The following is a 26046-nucleotide window of genomic DNA, read 5'->3' on the forward strand; positions in this document are numbered from 1 at the left end:
TTCTAACAAATAAACTTCTAAAGCTACATGGATTGCATGGATGTGCATCTAAGAAAAGATCAACTTGTAAAACCACATTGATTGCAGTTCAACAATCATACTTTATTCATAAGTAAAAAAAGTACAAAAGAAAGATTATTTTCCACCCAAATATTTAATTGCACCCAAAGATGTAAATGGATGCATCTAACTATTTTCCAACAAACAAAATGCGGCCACATGCAACAATATCATTAAGAGTCTCCATGAATAACTTTGTCAAATAGTGATGGTATATTCCTCACTTAACAATGAAGCAGTGTGATAGAATAATGTGAGAAGTAATTAAAATATAGAGGACCTGTGGAATATCAGAGGCATGCCTCATAAAAACATGAGGGAAGTCAACTCCAACCTGAAGTGTGTATGTAGCAAACTTAAAAACATTTGCGGCGAAGAAGCCTTCATAATTAATACTAATATAAGTCATTTTTAAATATACTAAAACATATATAAATTTGAACATATTTGAGTAATTAAATTAACGTAGGGAAAAGATAAAGGATTTTAAATACCCATGGTTAACTTGGCAATGAACTTAGAAAAATCAAACTTACATTGTAAAGTAAAAAGTCAAATCAAACTTATGTTCCACGGCCTGGCAGGCATGTGAGATATCTTTACAAAAGACGAACCCTGCAGAAATCTGAATCCAAAGATCTCATATGAAATTTGTTTATAAGATGCAGTCGCACACGAAAGCATAAGTCAGTGCGTCAAATTTCCACTCACAACTTCGTCGAAGAAAGAATGGTGTTGAATAATCTTTCAAAAAGTGCCAACACATAAAGTATCCACGCGGCCCCACACATTTCGTCGTTGACTCGCTATCTATTATGAAGGAAATTCTTCGCTGACTTGCCGCCGCCTCCCATGAATGCTGCGCTGGATGACAATGGTGTATCGTCGGCTCTCGCAAGTGGTGTAGTGGGCTTTAATTACCCTCCGCTGCACATTATCAGCAAGGATGCCTTCAAAATTGATACCTGCCCTGCTCAATCAGAGGGAAATGATGAATCGGGGATGCGTGGACTACTGGATCCTTATTGTTCTGTGTTCTGTGATTGCAGCATCAGGGCAACAATCGTATGAACAAAACGCTCAGCTGAATTGCAATTCCGACAATTCCCCCGACATCACCTACGGCTACACCTGCAATGGCCAACAGCAGACATGCCAGGCCTATGCAATTTACAGAGCTCAAACAGGTTATCAGACCCTGGCAAATATCAGCGCACTGCTCAATTCAAACAAATCCCAGATGGCACAGGCCAACAAGCTCTCCGACACCCAGCTACTCGACATGGACAAAGCAGTCATAGCTCCCATCAACTGTTCCTGCGATGGAAACTACTCGCAGGCCAATACAAGCTATGTTGTTCAATCGGGCGACTCGTATTACAATTTGGCCTACAACACTTACCAGGGGCTGTCTACTTGCCAGGCCATGATAAAGCAGAATAATGTCTCTGCTACAGAGCTTAAGATCGGTATGAGCCTCCAGGTCCCTCTCAGATGCGCCTGCCCGACGAGTGCTCAGGTCGGCCATGGATTTAAATACCTGCTCTCTTATTTGGTTCAAACGGGTGACGATTTGGACACCATTGCGACCCAATACGGAGCCACTGTGCAGCAATTATTTGATGCCAACAGTCTCACCTCTGACAACAAGACCATCTACCCGTACACCACGCTGTTGGTTCCACTGCGAACAGAGCCCACGAGTTCCCCTGCCCCGTCACCGCCCCCGCCTCCCCCAACCTCGTTCCCCTCACCTCCGAGCAAAGGTAGCTCCAACGCGGGGCTTCGAGTAGGCCTTGGTGTCGGAATCGCCGCCGCCGTGGCGGTGGTAACGGCGGTGACAGTTGGCTGTATTTTATTCAGAAGAAAGAGAACTAACCGGCGCCGCCCGGAGCAGTCGAGCTCTGAGCCGATGAAACCAGAATTCGCCGCGAAAAAAGGCGCGGCAGAGGCGTTGCACGACGATCTGGTTGTCGGAATTCAAGAACTGGGGCAAACCTTACCTCGGTACAAATTGAAGGAACTGGAAGCAGCCACGGCGAATTTCAACCTGGCGAACAGAATCGCCGGTTCTGTCTACCGCGGCGTCATCGACGAAACCCCGGTGGCCGTGAAGCAGATTCAGGGCGACGTCTCTCAGGAAATTGGGATTCTTCAAAATCTGAAGCATTTCAATGTGGTGCACCTGTCGGGGTTCTGTGTTACAGAAAGCCGTTCATATCTGGTATTCGAGTATGCCGACAATGGCTCACTCGCCGACTATTTACAGAGCAATTCGGTGCTTGGTCTGAACTGGCGGCAGAGACTGGAAATCGCTCTGGATGTGGCAAATGGGCTCGCTTATCTTCACAATTTTGCCGTTCCGGCTTACGTCCACAAGGACATAAAGAGCAGCAATGTTTTGCTCGACAGGAATTTCCGCGCCAAGATTGCCAATTTCGGTCTGGCGAAATCCGCAGGCGAGGGTTTTGCCGTGACCAGACATGTGGTGGGCACGAAAGGATACATGGCGCCGGAATATGTTGGGCAGGGCCTCGTCACGCCGAAGCTCGACGTCTTCGCCTTTGGTGTGGTCATGCTGGAGCTTCTCTCTGGCAAACCCGCGGTTATCCGCGGAAATGGAGATGTGCACAAGGAAGTTATGCTGTGGTCGACAATTGGGGCTTTGGTCGAGGGTTCGAATCCCAAGGAGAAGCTCAAGGGTTTCATGGATCCGGCATTGAAGGATGAGTATCCGTTGGATGTGGCTTTCGCCATGGCAGAGCTAGCCAGGGCGTGCGTGAATGAGGATTTGAATCGCCGGGCAAGCATTAACGAGATTCAGATGAGTCTGTCCGCATGGCTATCTGATTCTTCTCATTCACGCGATCTGGAATCTGCAGATTCATATTCGAACAGCAGCAGCTTTAAGGTAATTCAAAGGGCTTTCTCTAAAACCGAGCAAAGCCACGGGAATTCCACATAGGTCACATTTTCTTGGTAACCTTCATTGATGGAATCTACCGTCTCAGATCTGATGAAGTTATCAAAAGGACATGAATTGTAAATGATTGACGTCTATGAATTTCTGTAATGGTTAAAGAAAATGATTCTGATGCTCGGCTCAAGTTGGCTTTCTCTGTTACTTTTCAAGATGATGTGATTTTGGTTATCTGGTTTGAGTTTTCCAGATTAATGAACTCATGAATTTTGTCCTGTGGGCATTTATAAATCTATAACACTGGAATAAGAGGTGTTTATGAATTTTGTATAAAGAAGGGCAATGGATATGCGGCCACCTGCAATATTGTTTATAATGTGCGATTCCAAATTTCTTCAGCGTCAAAAATTCGGCAGGGAAATACTTTAATTGGTTTGCCATTTTGTTTTTGTGAACCATGTGAACATGCTTCGAGTCAGGCCAAGTTCTTCTCAGATCTGAGTTTGTTAATAAAGGTGTAATTGTTTTATAATTAAAATTAAAATTCCTGGTTTTAGTAGGAATTAAATTCAGGTTGGGCTTTGTCATGGTGAGCAGAATCAAAGCACATCATGAATTGGAACTATAAATGGAAAGACTTCAACGATGAATTAAAAACAAAGTAATACAAATTGACATTATTAAAAGGAATTCTCAAATCCGGATGAAATGGAAGAGAGAGTGAGGAAGATGCGAGCTGAAATTGATAAATGAAAGGGGAGAGAGAGTGAGAAGATAAGACAAAATTGATAATTTAGAAAACCATAAAATTACAGAAGTGGAAGGAGTTTAGTTAATAGCCTCTTTCATTTTACTTTGTGCGATTTTACGGATTAAAATATATATTTTGATTAAGATGACTTGAGGAGGAGCCACCGGTGAAGCTTTGGCTTTACAGTTTAACCTTGATTTTATTCTCATTGTATGCATGATCAATGCACTGATGGGAAGTGTGTGGTAGTGAAGCTTTGGCTTTACAGTTCAAGCTTGATTTTATTCTCATTGTATGCATGACTAATGCACTGATGGGAAGTGTGTGGTATTTCGACAATGGTGTCTCGTTCCATATGACGGGGAATAGAGATTTTTTCAGCGATTTGGAGGAGAAGGACCTCTAGATACACATCGAGATGAAAGATGATGGAAGGTACATCGCGACCAGGATTGATACAATCACCTTTCATAGGGAGTTGGGCTCCCCTCTCAGGCTCAAGGATGTGATGTTTGTTCTGGGTCTAAAGAAGAATCTTGTCTTCGTTGAAGTTTTGGAAGATCGTGGCTACGATGTGATCTCCAACAAAGGAAAGGCATTTCTGAGACACATTGTCATGGGACAGGTGAAGCAGATTGGGGTTTGTGTGAAGAACCTCTACAAGCTAGATGTGGAGGATTGTGCTGAGCGCAAATGCGGAGAAGGTGCAGAGCCGCGATGTCGACAAACTTTGACATAGAAGACTTACCCATTTTCATAATAGCACTTTGAAGATCATGTAGTAGATTACCACATGCCTCCCCAAAGTAGCACTAGAGCACCAAGACACATGCAAACGATGTACCTTGGGGAAGTACACAAAATATACTTTCCATGATCGAGATAACAGAGCACATGCAGTCCTTGAAAGGATCCACTCTGATGTCTGTGGACGTTTCTCGGCAGCCTCCACTGCGAGTCACAAATATTTTGTCATCTTTATTGAGGACTTCTCACGAAAGTGTTGGATCTTCTTCATGCGGAAGAAGGATGAGACTTTCTCCAAGTTCTTAGAGTTCAAGGCACTGGTGGAGAAAGAAACAGGCAAGAAGGTGAGGGCTCTCAGGAGTGATAATGGAGGTGAGTACGTGTCGAATGAGTTTAAAAATTTTTGTGCAAAAGAAGACATTCAATGAGAGTTGAAAACACCCCACAATCCATAGCAGAATGGGGTGGCTGAGAGAAATAACCGAGGCATTGTTGGAGCAGCATGGGCGATGTTGCATGACTAAAGTATACCTCTGCACTTGTGGGCTGAAGAATGCAACATAACGGTCTATTTTCCAAACAAGAGTGCTCATCAGATTCTTGGCATGACCACACCAGAGGACAATTTCTTGGGGAAGAAGTTAGATGTGTCGCACTTCAGGATGTTTGAAGCCTTTGTCTATTTCCATGTCTCTAAAGAATCAAGGAAGAATCTAGAGTCGACAATAGAGTTGGGGGTATTTGTGGGTTACACGAACACTCTCACAACTACCGTGTGTATTTTCCATCCCTCAGAATGAAACTTGTGTGACTGGATGTCAAATTTGATGAAGACAAATCCATGTGGTGCTCTCTTGAGAGGGCGCTTCAAATCACACAAGAGGAGGAGATTTTAGCTCCAAAGGAGGAGCATCAGGATGTTGTGGAGCAACGACAAGTTGAAGAGTAGAGAGTGGAGATAACCACTCAAGTAGAATAATCCAGAGAAGGCAAGAAGAGAACCAGTGAAGCTAAGATACTTTTGCGGGATGCAAGGGAGAATGTGGATGCTCCTTCAAATCAACACATACAAATAAGATCACCAGATCGGTACACTGTCTACATGACTTTTATGACTGAGCTAGTAGAGACTGAGCCATCCTATTTCAAGGAAGCAGTGGAACAACCAGTATGGGTTGATGCAATGGCGGAGGAGTACCAATCCATTGTGAAGAACAATGTTTGGGAAGTGGTCCCAAGACCAGTAGACAAATCAGTTGTGGGTTCGAAATGGATCTTCAAGGTGAAGCTGGAAGCAAACAAAAGCATAGAAAAGTAAAAGCCCAGATTTGTGGCCAAGGGTTACTCTCAGGTGGAGGGGATCGACTATGAGGAGACCTTTGTTCTTGTATCAAGATACTCATCCATCAGATCAATCCTTGCTTTGGCTACACAGATGGGGTGGAAGATCCACCAGATGGATGTGAAAACAACATTCCTCAAATGGAGTTATTGAGGAGGTGTGTATCGAGCAACCTGAAGGCTTCGAGACTTTTGATTGAGAGCCTCATGTGTGCAAAATCAAGCGAGCGTTGTATGGTATCAAACAAGTGTTGTATGGTCTCAAGCAAGCACCGTACTTGGTACACCTGGATCGATAGCTATCTCATTGGTTTGGGTTTCACCAAAAGTGAAGCGGATGCAAACCTTCATCATATTTTTGTAGAAGGTAAATTATTGATTATTGTTTTATATGTTGATGACTTGATCCTGACTGGTGATGAGCAGCCGATTAGATCTTGAAAGGAGGTCCTTGCAAGAGAGTTCGAGATGAAGGGCATGGGTTTCATGCACTACTTCCTTGGATTGGAAGTATGACAAGGTGATGGTATTATTTGTCTCTCAAGAAAAGTATGCCAATGAGATACTTTAGAGGTTCTGCATGGACATGTGCAAACCAATGGAGACTCCTCTAACAACCAACTGGAGGAAATAGTATGCCACTTCAGGTGAGGGAGTAGATGCCACTGTTTACTGACAGTTAGTGGGTTCACTCATGTATCTTGTGAACACATGACCAAACATGTGTTATGAAGCCAACCAACTGAGTCAAACTATGGTTAGGCCAACCAAACTATTTTGGAGGGCAACAAAGCATGTTCTATGGTACCTCAAAGGCACTACCCAATTTGGAATTTGGTATAAACGGACAGAGGGAGTGAAGGTGCATGGCCTCACTAATGCAGATTGGGTGGGAAGTCCATCAGACTGGAAGAATACATCGGGTGGAATTTTCAGTGTTGGGTCCGCAACGGTTTCTTGGTATTGTAGGACGCAAAGATCAGTGGTACACAGCTTGGCAGAAGCATAATAAATGGCTGCAAGTCAAGCAGCATGTGAGGCGATCTAGATGAGGAACATACATGTTGGCTTGTTTGTTCAGATGATGGATCCTATTGTGATTTACTATGATAATCAGAGTTGCATCAAACTTTACGAGAATTATGTTTTTCATGATTGATCCAAGCATATCGATATCCTGTATCACCATCTACAGGATTGTGTGCAGAGGCAGATTATGTTGTTGCAGTGCATTCCGACAAAGGAACAAGATGCTGATATTTTGAAAAAGGCCTTGTCAAGAGGAAAGTTCGAGTTCCACATGTGTAGGATAGGGGTGGCTGCTAATTCATTTCTCGCTGAGAGGGAGTGTTGAAAATGCAGCAAAAAAATCTCAGTTTGACTTTTCCTTAGTCAAACTAGGGAAAATTCGAATTTCCATTTCAGCAGAAATCTTGGAGGTATTTAACTGAGGTGACATGACACTTGTCACTCTGTTAACTCAGTTAATTCGAGTTGGGGAAGCTTGAGTTCAGTTAAATATGTTTGATTTCTAATTTGTAACAATCTATTTCAGTTAATTTGAGTTATTGTCTGTTTGACTAGTTCTATCTGTCAAAGGAACTAGTAGAGGTGAAGTTGTGGAAGTGCAACTTCAACCACAGTCAGTGATCAACCAGTTAACTAATCAATCAACTCAAATTAATTGTTGCATGCAGAGAATTCGAGTTGCCGAGTTGAGATGGAGATCCCAAGGTAGTGTACTATCAGTTGTAGCATATTCCCATGTGTATAAGTGGTGCATGTATTTAGAGAAAGGACCCTATGTAATTGTGCAATTCAATAGTGGGAAATTCCTAAATAATAGGGGCAAATGTCCCAAGGAAACAGGATCTTGAAGGGCTTGAAAATTGGCTAAGTGTTGGCCAGAGTCAATCAGTGAGGCAGAGGGATAGATTATACACTTGTAAGGTGTGCTCAAGCGTGAGCAAGCATATGTATTTCATCTCTATTCTTTGATTAATACAATATAGATAGTAAGGGGTTTTGAGTAGTTCTTTTCCCCTATATAAATCCCTGTGCATGTGTGATGTTTCCTTTTGCATGTCTATGATTCTTATTATAGATTGTGAATCAATTTTCGCATATCAATAGAGTAGTTTCAAGTCTTGTGATTTAGTAAATTGCATGAGTAGTATTGAATCTACACATTAATTTCTACAAAGGAAGGAGAGACATGGAGAGATAAATATATAGATGGAGGGGGGACAGAGTGAAGAAGAGAGTCAGAAAGAGGGAGGGAGAGATAGATAGATATGGAGAGAGAGTTTGTGTGTATGTGTGTGTGAGGGGGTGACATAGAGAGAAAAAGAAGAAGATATGGAAGGAGATAAATATAGATGGTGGAGAGAGAGAGAGAGAGATAGATGGGGGAGAAAGGGAGAGGGAGAGAGAGAGAGATGGGGAGAGGAGGAGGGAGAGAGAGAGAAGGAGGGAGCGAGGGAGATAGACACAGATATGGAAGGGGAGGAGAGAGGGAAGAAGAAATAGACATAGAGACAAATATATTTATTATATAGTATTATATAATATTGAACATTATGAACCATAAATGAAGAGGAATGAAGACTTTTATAAAAGGTACAAGAAATTGGATTTAGAAATCCATAAATATTTTGGTTTTTCACTAAAATAGAAACATTGATTTTAATGTAGATGTTGATTCCTAATTCTATTTGATTGATTGCATTGGATGCATTGATTTCAATGTAGTTGTTGATTTCTAATGCTATTTGATTGTTTGCACTAGATGCAATGATTTTTCAGTAGATGTTGTTTTCTAATCCTATTTGATTACTTGCACTAGATGCATTGATTTCAGTATAGATGTTGATTTCTAATCTTATTTTTGTTTTCACTAGATGCATTGATTACAATGTAGATATTGATTTCCAATCCTTTTCAATTGTTTGCACTAGATGTATTGATTTCAATGTAGATGTTAGTTTCTGTTTTGATGTAACCAGATGTATGGTGTACATTAATTTTAAAGTAATTATATTATATATGCATTGATTTCAGTGTAATAAAGAAAATATTGTCGACGTGCATTGATTTATATGCTACATTAATTCAAACATAAATAAAATACTTGAATTTTCACCGTATCTAAAATGTTTGCTTATTGAAATTGTAAACTATTTGTAATTGATTACATTCTTATTATTCTCATTTTTCATCATTCAACATTATTAATCATTTTGCATTCAAATGAGGTAATATAAAACAACTACCATTGAAACTTACTTAGGGTTTAACACGCCATAGGTCACAATGATTGACTTTGGAGAAAGGTACTATTAATGTTGGAGAGCAAAATAAACATGGTATAGGTTTACCATAATAGCTCGAGTTAAATATTTGAATGGTCTGGGACTTCAACCACCCTTTTCATATGATCAATATGAAAAAGATGACAAAACTAACGGGTGTGACAATAATAATAGTAGAAGAAAATCGTTTGCGAGTAATCACGAAAAATACTATTTTAATTGAGTACATTCTTATTATTCACATTTTCTATCATTCAACACAGTTACATTGTCACTTTGCATTCAAAATTTTGGTTTCATCATTTTTTGTCATTCAAGTTATTACAGTCTCTATTATCTCAACAAACTAAGGGCACTGAGGAAATTTAAAATTAAAATGACTAGATTAATCTTAGACATATTTAGCATATTTAAAGTGATCATAATATTTAGATGTTCAACAACCTATAAGGGGCAACTCAATTGGTGATCACCATGTAAACCATGTGATTCAAGGTTCAAATCCCTCATGGGTCAAGTCAACCTAATATATATATATATATATATATATATATATATATATATATATATATATAAGCCCACAAAGGATAGAATAGACGGTGATGGGGTGTACTCAATGCACTCTGTGATGTGAAGGTCACCAGTTTGAAACTCCGTGGGCAAAAAACCATCCATGTTAAACGCTGATATGGCCTAGGTCGGGTGCGATCCTTGGATGATTTTGACGACTTAGATACCCATAGGTCGTTGTTTCTCAAGCCAAAGGTTAAGTGTGCAATCATCTCAGGACTCACATAACTTAGCAAATAAAAAAAAATAGATGTTCAACAAATTGTGTGTGACTGCACACCACTGAAAACAACCTAGATCCATCTTAACCTTGGATCTATCAAGCACCGAAAGGGATCAAAGCTCTCAGTGCAAACCTTTCTTCAAATTTTATACTCATAAAAAAAAGTTTACACCTCGAGAAATTTAATCTCTTTACGATTGATAAATATAAAATTAAAATGGATATAAACTAATCCTAAAGTAACCATAAAATTCACTTTTGGTTAATTTGAAACTTGTGTAATAACTTTAGGTTTTATTTGAGAAAAACTTATAAATAAGTGTAGTCGATACATTTTAGGTTAATTCACTTTTGGTTAATTTGAAACTTGTGTAATAACTTTATGTTTCATTTGACAAAAACTTATAAAGAAGTGTAGTCTAAGTATTCATTGTTGGAGCAGTGAAGTCAAGTATTCATTGTTGGGGTAGGCTTACCGTTGGATAGCCCTTGAGAATTTGAAGGAGTCATAGAATTTGAATTCTAAACACATTAATTATATCACGAAGTACCTTTGACTTCGTTTATAGAAACAATATATTTATATGTTATTACTTCGTCTCTTTCATGTTGTTGTGGGGATGGTATGAATTGATTTGTTGTTCCTTTTAATTATTTTGAATTATTAATTTAAGTAAATGTTTAAATAATTTTATGTAAATTAATTAAGTTACGTTAATCAATTAAGTAAGGTTGTTGTGGGGATTGTATCATGTTGTTGTGGGGATGGTATGAATTGATTTGTTGTTCCTTTTAATTATTTTGAATTATTAATTTAAGTAAATGTTTAAATAATTTTGTGTAAATTAATTAAGTTACGTTAATCAATTAAGTAAGGTTGTTGTGGGATTTATAAATTGATTTGTGTTTTTTTTTTTAAATAATTAATTTAATGTAAGTATTTAAATTACTTTATATATTAATTAAGTTAGATTAATTAATTAAATATTTTTTCAGTTTATAATAAAGAGAATAATTTATTTTTTAGTTTGGTTGTGATTTTAAAATTAAATTATTATTATTATTTATGCAATTTATTGTAGTTGGATTTGCATATTTTTATCACATATTCACTGAGAAATATTTTAATTTATTAAATCATTATTTGAGATTTTTATTGTTGATTTGAAGAACTCCTAAAGAATTTGTTGATTGAAGAAACTAGCTTGCTGGACATTAAACTTCCATTCCATAGAGAGATTTTCAAGGATGATGTAAAATATATGATACTATGATTAGTTTAATTCTAGGATATGATGATGATAGCATTGGCATTGTTATCTTGGGTTTTGTACTAAGTTTCTCGGCTTCACTAAATTCAATTATGTGGTTTGCTTTGCAAGAAAAAATCATGAACAAATGATTCAACCACCTGAAGAATGGATGTTTAGGTGCCATTCTTATTTAGTATACTTGATATTATCTTAGTGGTCATCCCAATTTGAGTCTTTGGAGTTGCAAAGAAGGAACCAATTGGGAGTGGAAAACCTGCTTTTGAGTGGACTTGAGTAGTTATTTTCTCTAAAAAACCACATGGATATTAGAGAGTTTTTTGACAAGTTCATGTACTTATAGAAAACTTCCTCTAATAATCTCTAAGGAATGCAAAATTCATCTAAATTCATCTACATATGAATACTTAATTGAAATATGGAAATTAATATATCAAGAAAAAATATATTGTAATTAGAATTTATGAGCTAGAGGTTAAACCCTATAGGGTCCATTTAACCCTTAAGGTGTTTTCCGATAAATACATTAGGCAAAGGATTCATTTAGATGATTTACCTTTTGACTCTATGAAAATAAAATCAACCTTTAGCATTCCTATCAAATTATTTGGTTTTACTATCAATTCAAAAGTAACTCTCCCAACCATTGAAAGGCTGATGAAAATGTTTTAATTCGAAGAAGATGAGAAGTGTAGATATGACCCTTGATATCATTTCTAATCTAGGAATTTCGATGATGTTGTCCCCATATACTCATGTATCAAATGAAGAAAAATAAAAATAGACTAATAAGAATTCTTGGGCCGAAGTGGCACAGGTGTCAGTGGACCAAACAAAAGACGCAGAAAAAGAGATACAAATCATTGATTTTTGCAATCCTGAGATTACATAGATATAGATAACCCTCTGGCCCAAAACAAGAAGATGAAGTTAACACTTTATGGTGAAACTAAACTTGATTTTCAAACGCTGACCATAGTTCATGTTTCTACTAATGATTTATCTTTTTCCTCATAATGGTTGTTGCAAGATAGATCATCTACAATAAAGTCCAAAGAAAGGTATGCTTTATTAAAATAAGATAAAGAAGCCTCCGATCATGAAAAACAAAGCCTATACACTGAGATAGTGCAGGAAAATCCAGCTCCTTCTCGTTTTCTTGCTTTGCTTCCATTGATTACATGATAGGACAAATGCATATGGCTCTTTTACACACAAAAGTGGATAAGCCATCTAGTCAGCTGAAGCCAAATGACTATGAAACAACCAAATTCTTATAAAAACTTGGATAGTCTACCTCCCCATGATAAGATACATTGACACAAACACACAGGTGATGTAATGGCCATGGATCTCATTCAAGCTTCTAACAAATGTAAAAGTGACGTGTAAGAAATGTAAAGAAATTAAACATTTTGCTCAATATTTCCAAAGGCATTTCAGTGAGCACTTGGTCTCCCATCATCATGGAATCAACACAGCTGGAATTTTCCTGACTACATATATGTTGAAGTACTAGAAAGGACAAGGAATGATCATGATACATTTCAGTATATCACATATGGAATTAGGGGCAAACTAAATGTTGAAATATTATACTCAGACTTTGTTGTTTTGGCTGCCATTAACGAGGTCTATAAATAATTGTCGATTATGACCTATAATCTCTACACAGAATTCGACAACAGCTTTAGGAAAATGCAAGAATAACCCATTCAGATGAAGCCATGTGGCAAACCATTTCACGGTTGAGGAATAAGAGGTTTCCATGAGAATTCCACTGACACCAGAGTCCTCATCATTTCCAACGCATCAATCGGTCGTTGTCAAGTCAACTCTCACTTAGTGATCAAATTTGAGGGGTTGGTCTTAATTTTATTTAGAAAGGCATATATTTATCTAACCCTTCAAAGATGAAAAGCTATAAAAAAAAAAATTGTACTTCTATTAACAAGTGTATATTGAATAAACTCTTTGTAAAAAAATTTGCCAAAATTAAATGGTGTCCTTCTAAATCTTTAAAATTTAAAAAGTGGCTACATTAAAACACTATAAAATCTTAATAGAATTTAGTAAATAGGCAAACATTTTTCTCAAATTCTATTAAAAAAAGGTAAACATATGTTTCTTCTATTCATTAGATAATCTTCAAAAGTATTTGAATTTACATCATTGAAAATATAAATCTATTTGCACAATGGAAAAAGTTTTTTTAGTTTTCATTTGTTTCTAATTTATACTATCTGTTTTGTTCAGCTTGAAACAATTTAAAGCAAACCAAAAAAACAAATATATACCTTCAACAACCAAGGGAATTGAACTTTACTCATAGCATTGCTCAATCAAAGAACACTATCAATAGATTTTCATCTCCATTAAAAACTTCAAGCTCTATAGATTCCAAAATTTATGTAATTAAAAGGAAAGTTTTCCATATTTAATAGGGAAATATTGTAATATGTAATATACATTTGCAGTTTGTTGTTGTATGGCTTGGTTGGTGATTTTTTTTTGTTTCAGACTAGTTTTCAAATTTGGTCCTTACAATGAATTCATGTTTGGTTGATATCTTTTTCTAATAATGCAGTTTCTTTTCATCGATGTCTTTTTCTAATAATATGGTTTCTTTTCATTAACAATTTCATTTAATTTTTCTATGATTTCAACATCTCCTTAAAAACCCTTCATAGCAGCAGTTATATGTACACCCACAGGCACAACTTATTTCCTAGATGCCGAATGGAGAGAATGAAGCGGGAGACACAATAGTAGTTGTATGGATAGCTATTGCCATTCTATATCTTTTGGGAAGACCAACCAGAAAAAGAAAATTAAGTTGTAGCCCTGTAGGGAGACAAATATTTGGTTGTGTGGTTATTAATAAAGCCCTGGAGTTTCATTTTAACACTTCTCCCCAGTTCAAAACTCTACATAATTTTATGGGAAGCACGCTTATTATTTCTCAAATTTTTTTTATAGCATTAATTTCTATGTTTTCAAAAACTAGAGAGTTAATAAAGAAAAATTCTTTTTAAGATAAGAGAAGAAATGCATGGTTTTAAATCAAATTTGATTTTACAAATGCCAAGCTTAATAGTAAGCTTTATTACAGTAAGTTCAAATGGTAGCAATGTTAGGATTTTGTAAGCATTATGGTCATCATGTTGAACTAGGTTGTCATTGATGTCACTATGGCAATATTCTGGATACTAGAGGATGACATGAATCCAAGGGGATGCAGAGCAGATTCATGAAGAGACAGGAGCAAAGGCCATCAGTATAGCCGAGCCATATATATCTATATATATATATATATATATATATATATATATATGCGGAAACAGACTTATATGCAAGGAGGTCTTTGAAAGACACTGCCATGCCAGAGGAGTAGATGGAGACGAGAAGCCAGAGGAGCCACATTGGACATGACTAAAAGGAGCTGCAGGAGGAGCCACATACATATATACATATGCCAAAACAGGCATATCAGAGAGGAGCAGATGGAACAAGAGGAGCCAAGAGGAGACGGACCGAGAAGAGCAGATGGACCAAGAGGAACCAAGAGGAGCCATATATATGTATATGTCACATATATATGCCAAAGAAGAGGAGCACACAGAGACCGATCAAAAGAGCATAGAGAAAGAGCGGAGGACACAACCATCAGAGCAACAGAGGAGTAAACAGAGCTATCGGAGCCATAGAGGAAGCAGACAGAGTTATCAGGAGCCTATCGGGAGCAGAACAGCTATCGGAGAGCCATATCAGAGCAAGAGGAACGTTGCTTGTAACATAGCCATATATGCCGCAGATAATAGATATCGGGAGCATAAACATATATCGGAGAAAGAGGAGCCATATCGAAGGAGTGTCAGAGCAGAGGAGCCATATCGAAGACAATACTTCATATATATATAGTTGTGTTTAAAGCCAAACTTTCATCAAAGCGGGAGAATACATAGGAGCCGTTTGATCTGCCAGATCAACGGTCCAGATGAAATCGCAGAGGAGCAGAGAATCCTTATCGCATCGGCGAAAGTCGCTTGGAGTTGTCGGAACTGTTTCAAGGTGCAAGCTCCGAAATCCGGAGCCGAAACTCTTATCAAGCAAAATAGAAAGCATATCAGGTCTGCGGAGGACTTGTATCATTTCGGAGGTAGCGATCAGCGAAATCGCCGAAGAACCCGGAGCCGAAATTAAGTTAGGAAGGAGTATAAGGAGGTGTCGGGTCCGCGTTCCTTGTCAGAGAATGGAGCAACAGTGTAGTGGACGCGATATACGACTTAGCGTTGACCGTCCGATCTGAAGGAATAATGCACGGCGGAGATCTAATCGGAAATCGACATATTGGAGCGATCATGTCGGAAGGATCGGGGGAAGCGATATGTGACATCGTCGATAATTGGAGCCGAAATATTATAAAACAGAGCCTAAAGGTGTGTCGGGTCCGTTAAAAAATTCCATCCCTGTGTATGCCCACAATTATTGACAAAGCAGCGCTGTTACAAGTTTTTGAACTTGTGTTCTCTACGGATGACTCGATCCTTGCTCATTGATTCAACGTGTCCTGTGAAAATGAATGGACAGAGGAAGCTACAACGACAAACAAGCCAACAAGTGAGGAAGCTGAAGCAGGCGAGAAGGAAGCCGAAGAGCCAGCGAGAAAGAGGAAACGAATGGACAAAGACAGGTATGCATAAAACAGTAAATAGAGGACTGCATGTGTGTGATGGTTGTTGCAAACAAACCAGAATATGAGGTAGCAGAAGCAGCATAGGTGGTGGAGCATTGTTTGAATTTGCTAGTGAACACTGTTGCGGCTGTTGAACACTGTTGGAGCTGTTGTGGGGGTGAAGAACCAGAGTGTGAGGTAGTAAAAGCAGCAGAGGCTGTAGAGGCTGCAGAAGCAGCGGAGGTTATAGAGGCAGTAGCAGCAGAAAAGGCTATTGGAGACTATGCGTGGGCAGTGTGCAGAGCTGTGAAGACTCATCCATAAGAATACATGGTTGTCATTGATACTGTAGTTTGGAGACTACAGTGAAGCTGTAAATAGACAGAACTCCGTAGAGAAGAGTTATGAGAGCAGAAGGATTGGAGTCCTTGGGGTTGGAGCCTTAAAAGTGAGAAGGATGGGAGTCCTTGAGGCTGGTGCCTCAGAAGTGAGATTGGATTGGAGTCCTTGGGGTTAGTGCCTCAAAAGCAGGAAGGATTGAAGTCCTTGGGAGTTGGTGCTCTTAAGTCCAAGATTGGTGTCTTGGGAAAATAGAGTTGGTGCTCTGGAGGTTGGAGCCTCACCAAAGTCCAAGTTGGAGCTTGGCAACCGATTGTGACCATCTATATATTGTATTTATTTTACTGCACAGTTATATTAATAAAAGCATTTGTTCTTGCTGTTCATATTGTGTTCTGAATATATATGTTTTAACTGGTAAAACAATAGTGGGAAAAAGAAATACTGATTCACCCCCCCTCTCATTATTTCCAACAATTGGTATCAGAGTAGGTTCCTTCATTCAAAGCTTAACAGCTTGAAGGTTGACTCTTAGAACACAAATGGCGAGATCAAGGAAGAAAGTCTCCAATCCTCCTAAGGATGTGTCTCCCTCTACTACTAAAATAGAAGACAATGAATTTGAGGAGGCTCCAAGGCTCAATGGGAACTTTAATATATGGGAAGTAAGAATGAGGAATTTCTTACAGACTCAAGGCTTTGAAATATGGAAATCTGTGATTGATGATAGTAGTATGGATGAAAAATCCAAGGAGTACAATGCAAAAGCAGTAAAGGCAATCTTAAATGGGCTACCTGATTATGTAAAGAATAATCTAGGAAAATGTTCATTAGCAAAGGGTATATGGGACAAACTTCATGACCTTCACTTAAAAGGAGCATTGACCATGAACATCAATCAAGAAGATAATGGAAATCTAGAAGGAAATCCAGAACCCATCATAGAAGCCAAAAATAAGAATGATGACATCAAGACTGTAGCAGACCAAAAATATGAAGAGAATGAAAAAGACTTCGTAGAAGAACTCCTTGCTCGACTTATGACTGTCATGGAAGAGAATAATAATTTGAAAAAAGAAAATGAGGCACTTAAGAAGATAGCTCCAGTTGGTGACCAAGATCAAACAAGGAAGAAAGCTGATCTCATCAAGCTTCAAGTACAAGAAAGGGATGAAGAGCTTGCCAAGCTTAAGAAGGAATATCATAAAGCAAAGAAGCAGGGAGATATCTTGTCAAGTCAACTTGAACAAAGGCACAAGAGTGAACAAACTTGAAGAAGAGATTGGTCAGTACAAGGTAGAGGTCTCCTCCCTTAAGTCTCAATTACAAGAAGCCAGGAAACAGGCACAAGGAGCTGAGAAGCGAATGGAGAGCAGTCAAGCAAAGAATGAAGAAATCTTCAAAATGAAGTCAGATATCATCTCCCTTAAAATAGTAGCAGCTGAAGCTACTCGTAGCAAGGAAGAAATTGAGGAACAACTTGCAAAGAAGAATAATGAGTGTGAAAGATTGGAAAAAGAGATTGTCCTCCTCAGGAAAAAGGTTGAAGGGATGAACAAAATCATGAAGAGCTCTCAGGCCTTGGATGACATGCTCAGCTATCACAGATGTCCATCTGATAAATCAGGTCTCGGATATGTAGGTGAATCCTCAAACAAGAATGAAAATGCTTCAAACAAAAGAGATGTGAAGAAGCTAGAAAGAAATAGTGATGCTCCCAGTTCCAGCAAAGGCAAGGAGAAAAATCAAGGCTACAATAGAACAAATCCTGCTCCAAGAAGAAATCCTGCTCCAAGAAGAAAACCCGCTCCAAGAAGAAATATAGATGATGACAAAGATGCGAGAGGCAATGGTTATCATCAAAGGATCTCAAGGCAGTAAGGCTTCAGAAGTACACCAAAGAAACCTCCATCTCCCAGGTACCAAAGTTCATTTTTTGGTTATTGTTATTCCTGTTCAAACTTTGGTCATATGGCAAAAGACTGTAAAGTATATCATAAAGATAGATGTTGTGGTCCCCAACCATCTCATAGAGATAGATGTTATAGCCTCCGACAACCTCCAAGAAACAATTTTGCAAGAAGAAACCATGACTTCTTATTCATGTACAATGTAGAATGCCTCAAGTTTCATAACATTGGTCATATGGCATGAGATTGTAACTTAACATGGGCTCTTGCACAAGCTAGAACCATGCAAAAGAAGAAAGTTACACAAGTATGGAGAAGGAAGGAAATACAATCCGAAAGTCCCTTGAGTTCTTCAGCCAACAACATGTATCATTGGCCTAAATTCTAACAATCTAAGCATTTTATAAGAAGACTCTGCCAAGAGGAGATGATGCATACAGTTAAGGGGGAGCCTATCATGTTTCAGAAGCACTCCATTGAAGCATATGATCCTGTAACCATTCTTTGGGCTGTTGTTAAAGAAATAGGGCAAACATACATGGTGTTGTTATCACAGAGGTTTATGTCTTAACTCAGGAATTTAATGTGAGAACAGATAAATTCTGGACACTAATAGAGGCAGTCTTCAAACAAACAGATACATCTGGAATGGAGGTTGAAGTAAGAGTAGCTAGCAGCATATAACAAACTGAAGCATTGTAAAAGGATGCAGATCAACAATTGGATTTAAAAGGTAGTCACAGATTGGATATTTGAATCTGCAGAGATATGTACAAGAACGCAAGGAAAAGATGGCTCACAGGAAGGAGAATGTTGTGCAGTCAAGCATAACTGAAGCTGATACAGATCACTTAAGGAATATAGCAACAACAAGGCACAACCCCTCACATTTTTTTTGTCCAAATGCAATGATGATTGAATACTAGATGGCAGTAACTTAAGGGGAAGCACAAAGACACAAATAAACTCAGATCTGAAGAAAGACAATCTCAGGAGCAGTTTCTATCTTGATTCGAACTCTGAAGGTCTCTCAATTCTGCCTATGGAGACATCAATATGGATTGAGCATGAAAGCCTGGACTTGGACACCTGTGTATGGCCATTTGCAATCTGAATGAAAGCATTAAAGTAGAGCATCCTGAAGCATTGTTGAAGCCATGATAAAGTAGTTCTGAGACATGAAGATGATAAAGCATCAATCCTTCTATCTTCATGAAGAACAGAAGCAGTTTGATAGGGGGAGTCCCAGAGCACTCCTTTGCCATTGATGTCAAAGGGGGAGAGAAGAAGAATATTGCCATCAATAACAAAGGGGGAGATTGTTGAACTAGGTTGTCATTAATGTCAATATGGCAATATTCTGGATACTAGAGGATGACATGAAGACAAGGGGATGCAGAGCAGATTCATGAAGAGACAGGAGCAAAGGCCATCAGCATAGCCGAGCCATATATATATATATATATATCATATATATATGCGGAAATAGAGTTATATGCAAGGAGGTCTTTGAAAGACACTGCCAAGCCAGAGGAGTAGATGGAGACGAGAAGCCAGAGGAGCCACATTGGACATGACTAAAAGGAGCTGCAGGAGGAGCCACATACATATATACATATGCCAAAACAGGCATATCAGAGAGGAGCAGATGGAACAATAGGAGCGAAGAGGAGACGGACCGAGAAGAGCAGATGGACCAAGAGGAACCAAGAGGAGCCATATATATGTATATGTCACATATATATGCCAAAGAAGAGGAGCACACAGAGACCGATCAAAAGAGCATAGAGAAAGAGCGGAGGACACAGCCATCGGAGCAACAGAGGAGTAAACAAAGCTATCGGAGCCATAGAGGAAGCAGACAGAGTTATCAGGAGCCTATCGGGAGCAGAAAAACTATCGGAGAGCCATATCAGAGCAAGAGGAACGTTGCTTGTAACATAGCCATATATGTCGCAGATAATAGATATCGGGAGCATACACATATATCGGAGCAAGAGGAGCCATATCGAAGGAGTGTCAGAGTAGAGGAGCCATATCGAAGACAATACTTCATATATATATATATAGTTGTGTTTAAAGCCAAACTTTCATCAAAGCGGGAGAATACATAGGAGCCGTTTGATCTGCCAGATCAACGGTCCAGATGAAATCGCAAAGGAGCAGAGAATCCTTATCGCATCGGCGAAAGTCGCTTGGAGTTGTCAGAACTGTTTCAAGGTGCAAGCTCCGAAATCTGGAGCCGAAACTCTTATCAAGCAAAATAGAAAGCATATCGGGTCCGTGGAGGACTTGTATCATTTCGGAGGTAGCGATCAGCGAAATCGCCGAAGAACCCGAAGCCGAAATTAAGTTAGGAAGGAGTATAAGGAGGTGTCGGGTCCATGTTCCTTGTCGGAGAACGGAGCAACAGTGCAGTGGACGCGATATGCGACTTAGCGCTGACCGTTCGATCTGAAGGAATAATGGACGGCGGAGATCTAATCGGCAATCGGCATATCGGAGCGATCGCGTCGGAAGGATCGGGGGAAGCGATATGTGACATCACCGATAATTGGAGCCGAAATATTATAAAACAGAGCCTAAAGGTGCGTCGGGTCCGCAGACCATTTGTATTACAAAACTGCCGATGCGAACCTACCGAAAAGCCGGACCCGAAATCATTAAGAAGCAGAGTATAGAGGGCCGTCGGGTCCGCAGAACTATCGCATCGCAAGAGGCCGCGATAACCCCGACATCCCGGACCCGAAATCATTTTAGGAAGGGATGTAATCGGCATATCGGGTCTGCAAGGGCGTCAGAGGTCGGAGTTAAGGGATTAATTGGGATCGCCGAAATCTGGACCCGTCGATAATTATAAAGGCCGGCGGATAAGATTTGAAATCTGCGAATGTTCATATTGAGCATAATTACATGGGTTCCCGTGTATTAAAATATATGTGACCGCGGGGTTTTATAGTGTTGGCCATATATTTGTATATGTGCATTTCCATGGGGCTTTAAAGCTTAGCCCGATAGTTAACATGCGGTTGGGCGGTGGCTTCCGATGGGTGATTAAAAGCGCCGATAAAAAGGTGGCTCTGATTCTAAGTAAGTCCAAGGTTTATAGAAGTCACATAGCCTAAGGAAAGCTTTCGATAGACATAAACGCGGTGATAAAAGGGTGGCTCCGATTCTTAAGTGTGGAGGCGAAAATACTGTGAGGAACAGTCTCGATAGTGCGAGAGACCAAATCATGGCGATTATGATTATGATAAGGACGTGGCTGTCCGTTAAAAAATGCCATCCATGTGTATGCCCACAATTATTGGCAAAGCAGCGCTGTTACAAGTTTTTGAACTTGTGTTCTCTACGGATGACTCGATCCTTGCTCATTGATTCAACGTGTCCTATGAAAATGAATGGACAGAGGAAGCTACAGCGACAAACAAGCCAACAAGTGAGGAAGCTGAAGCAGGCGAGAAGGAAGCCGAAGAGCCAGCGAGAAAGAGGAAATTAATGGACAAAGACAGGTATGCATAAAACAGTAAATAGAGGACTGCATGTGTGTGATGGTTGTTGCAAACAAACCAGAATATGAGGTAGCAGAAGCAGCAGAGGTGGTGGAGCATTGTTTGAATTTGCTAGTGAACACTGCTGCGACTGTTGAACACTGTTGGAGTTGTTGTGGGGGTGAAGAACCAGAGTGTGAGGTAGTAAAAGCAGCGAGGCTGTAGAGGTTGCAGAAGCAGCAGAGGTTATAGAGGCAGTAGCAGCAGAAAAGGCTATTGGAGACTATGCATGGGCAGTGTGCAGAGCTGTGAAGACTCATCCATAAGAAGACATGGTTGTCATTGATACTGTAGTTTGGAGACTACAGTGAAGCTGTAAATAGACAGAACTCAGCAGAGAAGAGTTCTGAGAGCAGAAGGATTGGAGTCCTTGGGGTTGGAGCCTTAAAAGTGAGAAGGATGGGAGTCCTTGAGGCTGGTGCCTCAGAAGTGAGATTGGATTGGAGTCCTTGGGGTTAGTGCCTCAAAAGCAGGAAGGATTGAAGTCCTTGGGAGTTGGTGCTCTTAAGTCCAAGATTGGTGTCTTGGGAAAATAGAGTTGGTGCTCTAGAGGTTGGAGCCTCACCAAAGTCCAAGTTGGAGCTTGGCAACCGATTGTGACCATCTATATATTGTATTTATTTTACTGCACAGTTATATTAATAAAAGCATTTATTCTTGCTGTTCATATTGTGTTCTGAATATATATGTTTTAACTGGTAAAACAATAGTGGGAAAAAGAAATACTGATTCACCCCCCCTCTTAGTATTTCCAACACATCAGTCATGGAATCATCCAAAAATAGAAAAGAGATGGTAGTAGTTATTTACAAGAATATAAAAAAAGTTGGAATCACTAAGCGTAGTTACCACCATCTAATGGGGTAATTTCATAATTGAACAATCCATCTAATGGGGTAATTTCATAATTGAACAATGTTGTTTGAATGGTTGGTTGAAAAGAAAGAAAAAAAATTGCAAATTAGGAAAGGAAATGAAGATACAACAGGAAATGAGGTTATGATGTAAAAATGTCAATATTATCACTTTAATCTATTTTTAAACACAATAAAATTACATCTTTAACTAATTTATTTCATTTATTACTATAAAATAAGAATTCAAACTAATAAAGAGATTGCTCTGTCTATATACCGATGTTCGTTAAAAAGAAATCCTAAAGAAAGAAACCTATCGGTCTTATTATGATATCTCAAGATTTCCATGTCAAACATCCGAGTTTCAAAGTAATGATCTCTTCATGGAAAATGTAAGGAAACCTATCGGCCTTATTATACAATGTCAAGATATCTATGTGGAACATCAAAGTAATGTCATTAATATGTCCTCATAAAGGTAGGATGCAAGATGTTTTCATAGCAGTAGGATGATAATATTCTAATATAGTTGGCATCCTCGAAGATGTAGTAGATGGTAGTAGTTATTTACAAGATGAAAAAAAAGGTTTGTGAATCAGTAAGCGTAGTTATCACCATCTAATGGGGTAATCTAATAATTGAACAATCTTGTGTTAATGGTGGGTTGACAAGAAAGAATAAAATTTTACAAATTAAGGAAGGAAAATGGAGATACCACAGAAAATGTAGTATGTGGTTATGATGTAAAAATGTCAATATTGTCACTTTAATATATTTTTAAGTGCTGGACAAGTATGAAAAATATGGTTTCAAATGCTAAACTCCATACCTATTGAAGGCCATTGATTGGGACTGTGAAATCGCTTGCCTTTATCGATGCTTCAGAAGCTTCATAACTCCCCTTCCAATCCCTTGGAAAAACGAATATATGAAAAAATATGAAGTGAAATACTTCAATGGATTGATTTTTCAGAGTTGAGCAGAGCAAGAGGTAATTACAAGGGGAAGTAAATATAAGGAGACACAAATCCACATCAAACCTTCGGGTTGAATGGAAAGATTAAGAGATTCTGCTTGATACGGAATGTAACCTTGATGGTTCTCATTCCGGAGAAATTTCATCATTTCCTCTTCATCGATGACATGATGGACGATATAAAAAAATCCAGAGTCTACACATGACTATATAAAGATCAATCAACCATTCCATACATAATACTTTTAATCGATTTCGCCTAAATCAATGAACTAAATGAAAGGCTAGGGAAATGAAAGTTGAAAATTAAAACTGAGAGTTCAAAATACCTTGCAAACTTGTGCTGCACTCGCCGTAAGGTTGAGATTGGAAAAATCAATGCAGGCAACATTCACATGCTCAGAATAATCTACCTTGGTCAGTTAATTCTGTCTTTTGTCATTTGTCATGTTCACGGATACCAATAAGTAGCTCAGAATAATCTACCTCAGTCATATTTAATTCTGTCTTTTGTCATTTGTCATGTTCACGGATACCAATACATAGCTATTTCTCCTCTGCTATCAATGAATGCTAAAAGAAACTTCTGTTATCAACGAATGTGAACATAAACCTCATATCATGATTGTTAACTCTATCAGTGCTTCCACTATGATGGCCTAGGAATGGATGAACAACGTCCATCACGTCCCGTTGCACTTTCTTGAGTGTTGCCAGAACCTCCTGTAAACTTTAGAGTGTTACATCAGTCAAAGAACTGGATTTTTTTGAAATGTCCTACCGACATGCAATACTTCATATGGAATTTTATAATATTATTTAAATTAAAAAAACTGTAAAAATCAAAATTTAAATTTATTTTGACTGGTAAATTTGGTTGAGCACTTCTCTGACGTGCTAGAGGGCTATGACTGTGTTCAATACTCCCACTCCATTTTGAATATAGATGGAATTTGGTTAATTTTTTTTGCTATATTTTTAGTTAAAATTGATTTTTATTATACATGAATCAGCATTATGAGAAACCGTTAAAAACATTTAAAAAAAATTACTTTTACTCTAAAAGGTAAAAAAACAAGTGACTCAAAAATATAACTATAATAACAACCTGAAGATGAAAAAGGGTACTCCCAGAAGAGGTCTGATTGTTGAACTTTATTTGAGAAATCATCTTTGTTTATGTTAGAGAATTTTATAAACTGTCATTTAGAACCTTATCTTTTCTAGACACAGATTGGAAACTTGATTTCCATAAAGTGTTTTTTTTTAAACTCTTCCTTTTATTTGATAGATTTGAAAATATATATCACTCTGATATCATTAATGTTTGTGATATCTAAAAGGTATTTATTACATGGGTAGTCAAATGAGTTTTATCATTAATGGTTCCATCTCTATATTGCTTCTATAAGTTGTTTTTTTTCTTTAAAATAGTTATTTTAAATGATAAATTAAAAAAAAAAATGTTGATTGAAATAGAGAACAAATTTCTTACTTGAAGTTTATGTGTCGGTGTTTATTTCTATATATTGCTTTTACAAGTTGAGGTTGGAATACCCTAAACTACATCATCTTTCCATATTGGGAGGGATAAAATTGTATTGAGATGAGAAGGATACCCTTTAAGTTATTGTTTTTTAGATAATTTAAAGTGAGAAGGATAGTTGTTCCTTCATAGGATCTCTTAGCATTATTTTTGTGAATAAAACATTATAAAGAATTATAAAACAACTTGTGTGGGCCTAATGGTTAATAAAATGTGTTTCATCTTAAGAAGTTATATGTACAAACATTATAAGGGTAGAGTATGTACACCTTTATGAACTTTAACACTAATATTGCTGGATTGTGACCTCAAAATTAAATTATTATTATTATTATATTAAATGTGTTTATATCAAATAATTTTTATTTTTATGAAATCAATATTTTTTAGTATGTTTTATATAGCACAATACCACTATAATTCCTCGAGTCAAGTAAAGTTACAATTCAATTTAGCATTAGCTATACATTGCATTACACTTTCTTGGATGTCTCAATTATCTAAAGTTTCTTTATGACATTGGATCTACATATTTGTATGACCTATTTCATATGATTTTTTTCTCTACGAACGTTGTCATATTGAATATGTGGATGCCACTACCTTCACAAGACCACCACCTATTGACTTCACTACATCATATGATTGCTAAAGGTATTAGTTTTAGAATTATATACTTCAAACATGGTCTTCAATTAGACTCTCAAAGGTATTTCCTTTAGGATTACATTATGGATTTCAATTAAGATTGATAAATTGATTTTTTTTTTCTTTCTACACCCACAAGAAGGGAAGATCAAACTCAACTTTTACTACAAATCGCTCTATATTTGAAATATGAGTAGACAATTTTTTCCCTTTGTGTAAAATAAATACTCTTCTATCATGTCCACCCTAAAAAAAAAATTGGTATATGTTTGAAATGAAAAAAAAAATCACTATTTTTATAGGTTTCATGCCTAAAAAATTACTGGTATATTCCATGCCTTATAGAACCA

The 26046-nt window shown here is 38.0% G+C and overlaps 1 pseudogene; it reads left to right on the forward strand.

Annotated features, from left to right (window-relative positions):
• The first annotated feature begins 924 nt into the window (after positions 1-924).
• Positions 925-3263, forward strand: LOC149155603 (protein LYK5 pseudogene; annotated as a pseudogene).
• Positions 3264-26046: the final 22783 nt, after the last annotated feature.

Source organism: Pinus tabuliformis, chromosome 9 (assembly GCF_031772625.1).
Source record: "Pinus tabuliformis cultivar Carrire ecotype Pingquan chromosome 9, CPIR1, whole genome shotgun sequence".
Lineage (NCBI taxonomy): Eukaryota > Viridiplantae > Streptophyta > Pinopsida > Pinales > Pinaceae > Pinus > Pinus tabuliformis.